This window comes from Gymnogyps californianus, chromosome 10, assembly GCF_018139145.2.
Source record: "Gymnogyps californianus isolate 813 chromosome 10, ASM1813914v2, whole genome shotgun sequence".
NCBI lineage: Eukaryota > Metazoa > Chordata > Aves > Accipitriformes > Cathartidae > Gymnogyps > Gymnogyps californianus.
Genome location: NC_059480.1, coordinates 20,910,820 through 20,922,439, shown reverse-complemented (window position 1 = coordinate 20,922,439; position 11,620 = coordinate 20,910,820).

Genomic DNA, 11,620 nt, shown 5'->3' with positions numbered 1-11,620 from the left:
TATCAATAATGATTTGCTTTGTCATACACTACATTTAGAAACTATTGTTCACTCGATGATTATTCACCTTCATTTACTTTTTGCCTTCTGTCTGTCAAGGGATGAGGAGTTTGGGCTACTGAATGTTTTTATATATTCTTGCACTTATCTAGCACGTCTCAATCTTTCTAGGATAAGCACTGCTTCTCTTTTGTCATCCTAACTTGTCTTCCCATTCATGAGTAACTCCTCATTTTCCAGCCTGTGCCATACTTTTCCATCCTGGTCTGAAGCCTGACTTTTCGTCAGTGGATCAGCTTGTGCTGTTAATTCTTCCTCTTCTTTTCTATGTATTCAAAAGTAGAAGATAAAGAAACAACTGGAATTCACCACTCCGAAGTTTCCAGCAATAGACATGGCATTAAAAGGGTCAAATTGCTCAACAGCACTTACAATGTGTCATGGGTAAATACTGTATCTCAAACTTCAGTGTCTGTCTCTATCCAACCTATCCTCCCTGGCTTACCACCCCAAACCCTGCATACCAGCTTCATGGAGATGCTCAAGGAACCCTGTCTCTGCCTAGCCTGCTCCCTGGAGCTCTCTACTACTTGGTTAGTTTACTGCACTCCCAGTACGAGCGCCGCTAAAACCACTTAGTTCCGCCCAACCTTACAGCTTTCCTTCATTACTCCCAGTCTGTTTGCCTCCTGATTTCTCAGACTTGTTGCTGCAGAATTGCCTATCTCCTGCATCACTCCTTGCCACAAATACCTTGCCCCGATTGTTGACAGACATTATACTGTGAACAACTCACAATGCAGACTTCATTCCCTTCTCCTTCTTTCAGCTTCTATCTCTCTGTCCCACTGTCTGAAAGTAAATGCTATTCTCTGCATAATACAGTCACAGAGCATTTTCAAGTTGGAAAGACAGAGATAGAGAAGCAGATAGACAGGAAAAAGGTGAACAGAAAGATAAAGACTGAGGCTTGCTACCCACCATCTTCTCCAGAAAGGTTTACCTTTGAATCTCTCATTTGAAAACCTACTTTACTAATTAACATGCCTTATCTAGTTGTCATCATGTTATTTTTCTGTCATAAGACACCACCTAGAGTAATACAAAACGATCTTTTTGTGGTTTTGCTTCCCAGATTACTAAAAATGGTGGAATCATACGAAATGCTGATAAACTACGAACATTAGACAATGATAAATTTTCTTTGAGCTTCCTGATTTTTTTTCCTCCAGTGTAAGCATTTAACTATTATTCATATCTTAAACTGCTTAAAAGTGATATCCAGAACAGAGATGTCAAAAAAAGGGTAACAATTTTTAGAAAGAGGAAACAGGTCTACTTTCTGAACAAACATATTTTCTCAAGAGCCTGATGAAAAGATCATTTTCACCTCAGACTAAAATTGTCACTCTCAATTCTCTTCTCTCTCATATATACACATCCAGGCTCACTGCTGTGCTCCAGTTGTTTTGATAATGCAAAGCCATCATAAACACATCTGCATACACAGTAACATCTAAAATTTAGCAACTGGAATTTACCATGTCAAATTAAATGCCCCAAATGTGTATTTCCACTGAGGAAACGTGTGAGTCAAACTCACACTCTGTATGCATTTGCAATAAGCAGGAAATAGAGTGAAATAAATATATGTGCTTTATTCTGGTTAATATATGTCATGCCCATCACGACATGTAAGATTGCCAGGATGTGAAGCACACGCGTAGGTGCCAATATATTAAGCAGCAAATAGTAATTTCGATGAGCCAGTTACTATTTTGAACTTTGATACCGTAGCAATTCTACAGAAAAAAAATACAACCACCTCATCAATTGTCCCTTTCTCCCAGGAAGCCAGCACACAAACAGGGGACTGTACCAACAAACATGCTCTTGACTCAAAAAAATTCCAATGTAGTTCATTTAAAACAACAGAAAAAAACCACCCCAAACCAACCACTTCAGTCACATGTGTCATAACTCAGATTACACATAAATACTTCATAGAAACTTCTGAGGTCATTGGGAACTTCTGAATGGATTTTTTTTGCCTCCTTTCCTATGTATTATTTATGTGCCCTCACATGCAAAAGAACAAAATTTGGGCCCATTCTGTGAGGCACTTATCACCACCAGCTTCCACTGATAGGATCAGTTCCAGGAGAAAATTCTGCGGTCTGGAGGCTCTATTTTCTTATTGCCCACAGGTGAGCAAAGAGTTAGCCTGTAAGCCTGCAAGTGTCTATTTAATAGACAAAATTTAAAAATAACAGGAGTTCAACATCTTATAGGATAGGGCTCAACTCTGGATTTTGGCTTCCAGTTGATGTGGCCTATTATATACACACAGTACAACGAAGACTGTTCAGAACTTCCCATTTGCCTTAGAGGTAACCACAGTTAATGCTCTGTAATCTGCATTACAACACACTGTGGGTTTTTTTGTTTCTAATTAATTCTTCTGAAAATATTTTTGGGATGAGTGGATGTATATGGTGAATATAGTGGTGAGAAAGGCTGTGGGATTCATAATTACAAAGAGAAAAAAATCCTGACCTGCTGTATATACAGCACTACTAAGATTTCATTGTTCAAATTAGGCAAAACCTCTCTGCTATTCCTAATTTCAAGGTCAGCTACACGTATAGCAAAAAAAATTGGTAATGATGCTCAATGTTTTGAATTAATCCAGACAGAGCTGTTAATAAAATAGAAAAGAAAAATCCTCACTTACCTCAACAGTTGTAAGCTGTTATTTCATACTCTGTAAACTTTCACTCCCTACTAACTAAACAAAAGTTCTGCAATCTTGATGCTAGAATAGCTCTCAAATACATACTGCAGAATACCAAAAAAGAGAAAGCCTATGTTGTCCTTACTAGCAGGCATCTCTCCAGGGATGATTGGTCATTACCCTGGCAACCCTCACAAATGGCAAATGACGTAAAGAGAGTGGGAAAAAAGCCACTGAGAGCAGAAAGCACTATATGCATTATAGATAGTTCTGAGAATCCATGCTCATATGTGCATTAAATGGCTTCACAGGAGCACAAGGGACCTTCCATTTTGCAGAGATGCCTGCCGAGGTGAATAAGAAACTTTCTAATTTTTTTCTTAATCAAAGCATTGGGAGCATCTTTAAGGCTTTAATTGAAGCAAATTGGTTTCTGATGATTTTAATAATTCAGACACTGGTTTTACTCTCTTTTTTTCAATTCTGTTAAAATTTCCCATTAAAATAGCTCACAGTGGTATTCAGACAAGAGTGGATGTAGTTTTCGTTATTCCTTTTCACTTTATTTATTGTTACATAAAGTTACTTATTATTATATTTATTCACATTAGCTCTCATACCCTCATTTTTCCTTAACAATGCATTTGTACAAATTGTACAAGAGTTCTTGTGTTTATGTCATTACAAATAAACACATTAGCAGTTGTATTCAGTGTTACTGATAACTATACTCTGCCTAAAGAAGACATGATTCTAGCCAAACATCAGAGAACAAATTAAAAAGCATTTTGTTATTTTTGCACAGCATGATTACAGTGAATTTGACCACACTATGATGTGTACATCACAAAGCTAGAGGAATTTGGGTGTGGTTAATTCTTCCACAATTAGATGGAAAAAATCACAAGTCAGATAAAAAGGAAATCTGCTTTGAGATTCTTTAGCATCTGCACCACTCTTTACACCATTAACTAGAACTGAAGGAATTCTGGGTACAAAACCCAAGAAAAACATCTTCCACCCCTGCTTGCATATGTTACCAATTACAATTCGGGATCAGGCATCCTTTACTTGCTCTTCTTTGGACCTCAGGATTTCTGGATTCCTAAATGCACATAAGCCAACTTTCAAAAAGCATACTGGAAAGCATTAGCACTCAGATCATTTTATAACCTAAAGGAAAGGGCACAATTCTCAGAGATGAAATAAGAAGAACTGAGGAAGTAAGTGAACCGAGGTAGCTGCTCTAACCACTTAGCTATTATGTAAAAGTTGGATGGGAATGGCTCTACCATGACAACTGAGTTTTGTGCTGAACTCCTGATGAAAACGTTAGATGTATTTGAACTCTGCCCCACTTCAAACTTGAAATGAAACAGAAGTAACCAGCAGCTCTAACTAGGATATTTCTGTACCTAGCTGCCTAAATTCAATTAGTTAAAACTTTTTGGAGTAAAATTTAGCATTCATTGAAATTTAGATGCATTCAAATTTAGGTGTCCTTGAAGAAGAGGACAGACAGTCTTTAGAAGCCCAGCTTGTTTGTACAATAATAAAGGCAAGAAACTTTGCCAACACGTAAGTTAAAAAATTACATCCAGGTCCTTCAAGAGCAAACAAACTATAAAGGTAGGAAGAATCAGCGTGTTAAGCACCGTGTACACATTTCTACCAAAGAAATCCTGTCAAAAATATGATTGTCTAAGTGTAACAGAAGGAAGACTCTGAACTGATAATTGTACAGAGAAGTACATGCACTACTTCACCAAATAACGGAGTTGATGTAAAAGAAAAATCTTTATTAGAACAGTTGCTCTGGAATAGTGAGATTTCCTTACAACCGTTTCAGGGTGTGGCAAAGGCATGACATTGTTGCACTGTTGCCCTGCACCTGAAACAGCCTACTGACACTAAGCACGAATTAGCCTTACCCTCTGGTTGCTGTTGGTCAGACTGGAGACTTGACTGAACCTTGTCCAGCTCTGCAATTTGGAAGCAGAGTAACAAGGGGGAAAGCAAGTATCTTCACTCATTCTTTTTTTCACTTGTTTCCAGTCAGAGTGTTAGATCTATACGGAATCACCATCTACCCGAGAGAAACCGTAACCAGATCAGCAGCAGGGCCCCTGATTGTCCTCATGACTAGGGAAGTGAGCTGAGATTTAAGGAGACCCAAGTTATTTAACTCAGCTATACTACTAGGTTGTTGGATGAGTTCTCACAAAATGTTTCCTCAGCTGTACAATGTGAATAAAGATTCTAACTCCTTAAAAAGAGCTTTCAGTGCTATCACTGAAAAGGCTTATGTAAGAAAGGGCTTAATTTTTATTATTTTCAAAATCCGCTATCCTCCTGCAATCAGGAAGAAGGCAGTACACTTGTATCATGACAATTTTCCAAAAAGGCTGAACGAGCCATTGCAAGTGACTGAATTTTATGACAAAACAAGTAATGAACAGAAAAGATATTCAAAAGATAATGCTCCGTTAGGTGTACTTTATTTATTTGCTGCAGACAACTCATTTTTAATTATTTAAACTCTGGCAACATCATACTAGCAAATGTTCTGCTGGGTTATAATTGACAGAAATATCTTGATCTGAGTGAAGTGAAACCTCAGTATAACATTACCTATGATAGTACATTTTTCCTGACAGGAGGACAGCAAGCACTATTTTGTGTTTAGAAACCACAGAAGGCAAAGTTCACTAACAGGTAGATGGCCAATGCATGCTCTATGCTTCCCATAAATCTTCTCTTTGATGGTCCAAATCTCAGCTTCTCATTTCTTCACAATTACCCTTTGCAGAAATTTAGATCCAACTAAAAACTTTACACCTACCTTGCACTCATTACCACAACTGAACAAAAATCTTACCATCAGTGTTCCCAAACTTGCTTTTTTAAGAAAAAATGGGGTCTGTCATGGACATACTTTGTATGAAATGTTATTAGATATAAGACCAAAAGGTATTTTTAAATATACAAAAACTTTCTGTGTTTTTGCAAACAGATGGTCTTAACAAAACCTTCATCTTTTTTTATCATATCCAACCCTACCAACTTGCTTTTGTCTCAGCATGTGAGATTGACTCATGTGAATGTTCTGGGCAGCACAACGGGAACAAATCCAGTCAATGAATGGGGAGAAGGGGAAGACACTGGTGCAGAGCTGCAGTCAGGGAACAAGGCTTCTAATGGAGTCTTAGGAAGAGGCACAATGACGGAATCTCACAACCATTTCGTGACATTGTGTCAGCCATGCTGCTGAATCTACCATATGTAGTGCCTGATGGAAAATTAGGTTGCGAATCCTTAAGGAATCCTTTCCATACACTGATAAAATTTGCCAATACATTAGAAAATTAAATTAAAAATTGGTCAGCATATTAAAAAAAAGATTGCAGACAGGAATCATCCGATAAGTAAGTTATTACTGATTTTATTCTAATTGATTCATCCCAGGAAAGGATCAGCTCACTCAAGTCAGTGGGAGTTAAAAGTCTTCAGCATTTTTCTGGACCAACCATTTAAATGCTTGTGAAATGCGTCATGTTGCAGAATCCAGACACTTAAACATGCCTGTAGTCACCTGGCGTAAAAGGCAATCACACAAGGCCTTCTCCATACTTTCCAAGTTCCGTCCTTCCTCTTAGGTGTGTCTACTGCAGCCTGGTTTTTAGCTGGAGAAAATGAGCTCAGGTTTTAGCAGGCCCAATGCACTATATGCCAGAGAGTTACAGAAAATAAAAAAAAACTATCAGAACATATTATTTCTATAAAGGCCCTTACACTGTCATGTCATGTAAACATCAGAAAGGGGTGGATGATGATTTTTGTTTCCTAAGCTATGAATATGATTCTGAACAATAGACTGTTGAGTAAGCAAAATTTTTTTTTCTTTCTCTGTCCTTCTAGAGGACAGATGTGTGCCTTGTCAGATGATGCCAAACCCATTATTAGTGTCCTCGTGCTTCTCCATTAGCGATATTGCAGCTAGACTAGCTGATGTCAAGGATGTCCATGTTGAAAGATAACAACATTGCTTAGTAGCAGGAACTATAGGCTTTCAGCATTCTCTGGCTTTCCCATGATTTGGCTTTAACTGGGAACATTATTACAGTGAAATTCAGTGAGATAAACTAAGGAATAGAAAGTACTAACATTCAGAAAATGCAAACATCTGAATATGAACACACTGCTGTTAGTATCCTTTAGTACTCAATTTTAATCAAATTCATAGACACAGTCTGCCCTTTAACACAGATGCATCCAAAACCAGCAATTCATTACTCTCACTCCATCTTTTTTCCAGTTCCAGCATTTGTCATCTAGCACCTTTGTGACTCAGATCAGTCTCTCCTGACCCCATAAACTATGTGCCAAAATATTCCAATAGGTGACAACCACCTTAGCTGGGGAACCCTAGGGCAGGAAAACTGGAGTAGTTCTGACAAGACAGGACAGTGGCAAGTCCAACCATTCCAACACAAGACAGGGCAAGGTCATACAGGCCACCAATGATGGTGACACCTGCAGTCTCTGCTGACTTTCAGAGCTGGTAGTTCAGATTAACCACCAGCTACCAAGTCAACCGAACCACACTTCTGGCAGGTGACACAGCCTCAGGATCCATACAGCACTAGAACTTCTAGTAAGCAACACAGATCTTCAGTGCCTAGGACTGGCTATCCCTGTGCTAGCACTAGCGAGCATGAAAGCGCTAGTATACACTTAGAGAAACTGTGTTTACAACTTTGTTTAAGGCAGATCTAAACAAGCCATTGAAAATAAGCAGCTTTGAGAAATATAGCTTAAAAGGCCTGGTTTCCTCCAGTTGTGTTTCATGTTTGGATTCCTTTGTGTATCTCAAAAAGCAAACATTTCTGATCAAAGCTCTTACTAGGATAAAGATATTCATGCAGTCTGTGTTCTAGATGGATTATCTGTTGTCAACTAATATAATATAGCTTATGCTGCAACCTTATCATCTGTGGAAGCAATTAAAAAGGTAGCATAAGCCCAGTTTCCTAAAAGCACTAGTTTAAAATACCTGAGACCTGCTCACATTAGTTCTCCCCTACCACAAGCATCCCACAGTGCTAGACAGCTTTCTATCTCTATTTTTCTTGATCGTTCAAAGAAAACAAGTATCATGACTGATAATAAAACTCTCCCCCTAAAAGCCTTCTATAGTTAAAAGGTTCAAGAAATTAATAAATACAAAATACCAAGACTGTCATGGAGTGCTGCTCTTATATGCTCTTTATGTCCTGCAAGAAAGAACATCCTTGACAACGCTCCTAGCCAGTATTCCCTATGCCATAGCTAATTTTCACACAAAGGACTAAATAATGAAGACTACCCACACACATAAGCTGACATATCAGGACTCAAGGAAAGCTCATCATCTGCAGATCTTGTCAAGTTCTGCACTGTACCACATCTTTTCCTGACAAACTTGGAAACACTGATTCCTCTCAATTTCACTTGCAAGGAAGATGTCTTGGGCCTGATGCACCTCTTAGCTACAATTCTGCTGCACTGAAATAAAAGACACTGTGCCAGTGTAAAAATGGTGAGAGAGAAGAATCAGACTCCAAGATAACCACATAAGTGGAAGAAAAAGGGATTACAAATTTGCATGTGATATAAAAATCAGAATTCTTATAATAGTTGTTAAAAATGCCATTAACTCATGTTACAGCAATTTCAATGATCATCAAATAATGCAAAGATCTTATCTACCACCCCAACAACTTTTTAAAATGGAGCATATTAATACAGATGTGTGCTGATGCTGTAATTTAGCAGCTGATACTTTTGAACAGTAGTAGCATGACTGCCCTAGAATACAGATTTTCTGTGAATAAATATTCAGATAAAGCACTGCAATCCTAAACTTCCCCGTATAAATCAGTGTCTCCTGAATAAACGGACACCCTTTTCTGCATCAGACTTCTTGCTGCAGTGCAATTGCATTGGTCTACATACTCATTTTGGATGATAAAGTACATACTTGTCATAGTAATGACCTGAATGAATTCACAAAAAAAGTGACAATCCCTTTGCAAACATGCCCATCCAGCAAATACACTATTATTTTTTCTCACTACCATTTAATAATTAAGTTTATAACAATCTCTTTTTTTGTGATACAATAATACATAAATCTAGAAAATCAAGACAATACCTTCTTTTTTGAAACCTAGTAGAAATAATGTTACTCTAGTTTGTATTCCAAAACCTGCTACATTGATGTTGATTGCCAGTGTCTCTGCCCCCTGCTTTGCCTATGCCCTCTCCTGGTGGTAAAACAAACGTTGCACAGAATAGAAATGGTTACACCAAAACCTCCCCTTCACAACATTTCCAGATGTCAAGTGAAAACAGCTTTCTGTAGTAAAACAGGCCAAGATTCCAAGCCTAACAGGGTTCCAAAAAGTAACAAAAAGTGTCACAACTCCTGTAAGATCATTGATTAGCACAGCCTTACAGGTCTACTCCCAAGACTGCCTTATTTCACCCAATAAAGAATGCATATGCAGAAATAGGAACTCGGGGCTTTTGGCTCTCAGAGGAGTAGGTTAATCAGCAGGCTCTGCTTTTGGATTCCTTACCTCTGGCTGCACAGAGCCATGATTCTTAGCTGCATGGGATCACAGTTTGAAACTGCTAGTGAGGCAATACAGCATCCTCCTGGAAAGTTGAGAACAGGAATTTGAACCTTGCGAGGCCGAACACAGAGCATCTGACCAAGATACAGGAGATCTGTACTCCATGCTACCTGCTCAGCTACTATAGCCAAATTTCCATTCTAGCAGCGGGAAGCGCAGGAGGTCAAAATGCCTCATATAATGGTAAGGCTCAGCTGACACAAAGATCTTCTGTTTATCAGGCTAAGCTGGCTTCCCAACTGTAAGTAGCTTTGTTTCTGCAGATGAGAGGTACTGAGCCAGGTCAGATTTGGCCCAGCTGCCAAGCAAATAAGCCCTGCAAGAATCCAAAGTGACTACAGACCAAGCACTAAGCCTGAAACAGTAAGTTCTGCCAGATCTGAGCCAAATGAGACATATGTACACAAGAGACTCATTTGAGAAGGGCAATACAGGCACACTTAAGTTCTGGCCAGGGCTGGCTTAGCCCAGCAGACCTATTACCTCAGAACCAGTTCCGGGCAAATGTTGCTGTACCACCTTCACACCTAATCTGGCCCTGTGAATTCATACTATGCCTGAGCTAAACAAGGAAAGTGGTCCAGAGTCCTCCAAATTGGTTTCATGGGAACCACTTATGGTTCAGAACAATAAACCAGCACTAATATTACGTGTTTTTTTCCCCCTATTCTCCAGTGTATCCTAGCCACTATTATTCCAGCCAGTCAGCTGGAATCTCAGCACGCATTATCTTCCCCGCTCCCCCACTCTGAAAACTAGTCAGGCCATCTATTGGTGATGGAAAGCTGACTGTATATTAATGGCAAGCACCATCACCTCTTCCTTCAATCATGTTCTAAAATAAGAGTGAGTCATGGGTCTTTTACAAAAGGACAAGTTAAACACACCAGCTCCAAAAGAAGATTCTGGAACATATATCCCCACAACTGCCTTGCTGGAGTCACAGACAGATTTCAGACATACCTCCTCTCCTCAGCATTTTCAACTGCTAAGCCCAAACATCCTGTACTGTGGTTATGCTGCTGCAAATCCAGGTTTAAGGTGTCTGTCTAGTACATTTTATAGGAAACACAATTCAGCGCTTGGATTCTAGTCTGAGGTAAGAACCTAAAGGTCAGGTGTGGCAATGTTGAGGCCCCTTAGTGAGGTTTAGCATTTAGTTTGTGTTCTAGCTCCTTCTCTGCAGAAGGAGGATGATAGCGTAATTAAACTCACAGCATCCCTGTAAGGAAGGGAAGTATTAAAATTGACAAAGTACCCAAGTACTTTAGCAAAGAAAGTGGAAAGTTGAGAGGTCATACAAAGTTCTTGAGTGAATGAGCATTAATGATTATTTTGCTTTTTCATCTACAGTCACTTTTTTAGTTCACATAAACGTTTAAGACCTCTTCTGAAAATAAGAAAAATAAAACCTTTAACATGCATTTTGCAATCAAGAAACAAAGAGGAACACAGACATTATGAATAACCCATTGTCACAGCCAGTCTGCTGCCACATCTAAAAGCTGGCACTGCAGTCTGGGAGATTGACTGGCAGTTGCACGGCACTGTTCAAAAGCAACAGGCCATCAGCCACCCAATGGGGAAGTGCAGCTTGTTGAGAAACAAAAAATCATGCTGTTCAGTTTTGGCTTGACATACACATCACTTTCTACATTGCTTTATATTACCAAAAAGGTGAATGCACTTGCTTGAAACAATTACATCTTAATGAAGTTTTAAAAACCGCAAAGCAATAATCAGGAAGCTTCAGATTCTCCAGACTATCACTGATGAAATTAACTTTTGCGTACTAGTAAGCATCATTATTTGGTGTCTTAATTCATGCCTCACTTTTAAAATGATTCTTCTGTTTATTCCCGTGGACAATTTATGTTAGTGTCTGGCTCTAGTTATTATATACAATGTCACATACAGTAAATCAGTATGTGATATTCCCATGAAAAGCACATAGTCTGCATTATACCTACACCTGCAACTCCTGCCGAGATACTATGGCCATTTGTACCAATATAGGAACCTAGATAAAATACATTCATTGTTTCTATCTACTTTGATTCTAGCAAGAAGAATCCTTGCTTCTGAGGAAACTAAGCAAAAATACTTAAAAAAACCCCAAAAGTATTTGGGTACGTTATGGACAGTGGTGGCAAAACTCTAGATTTCACCTGCTATTATGCAAACATATGATGATGTGCAGGAATTCACT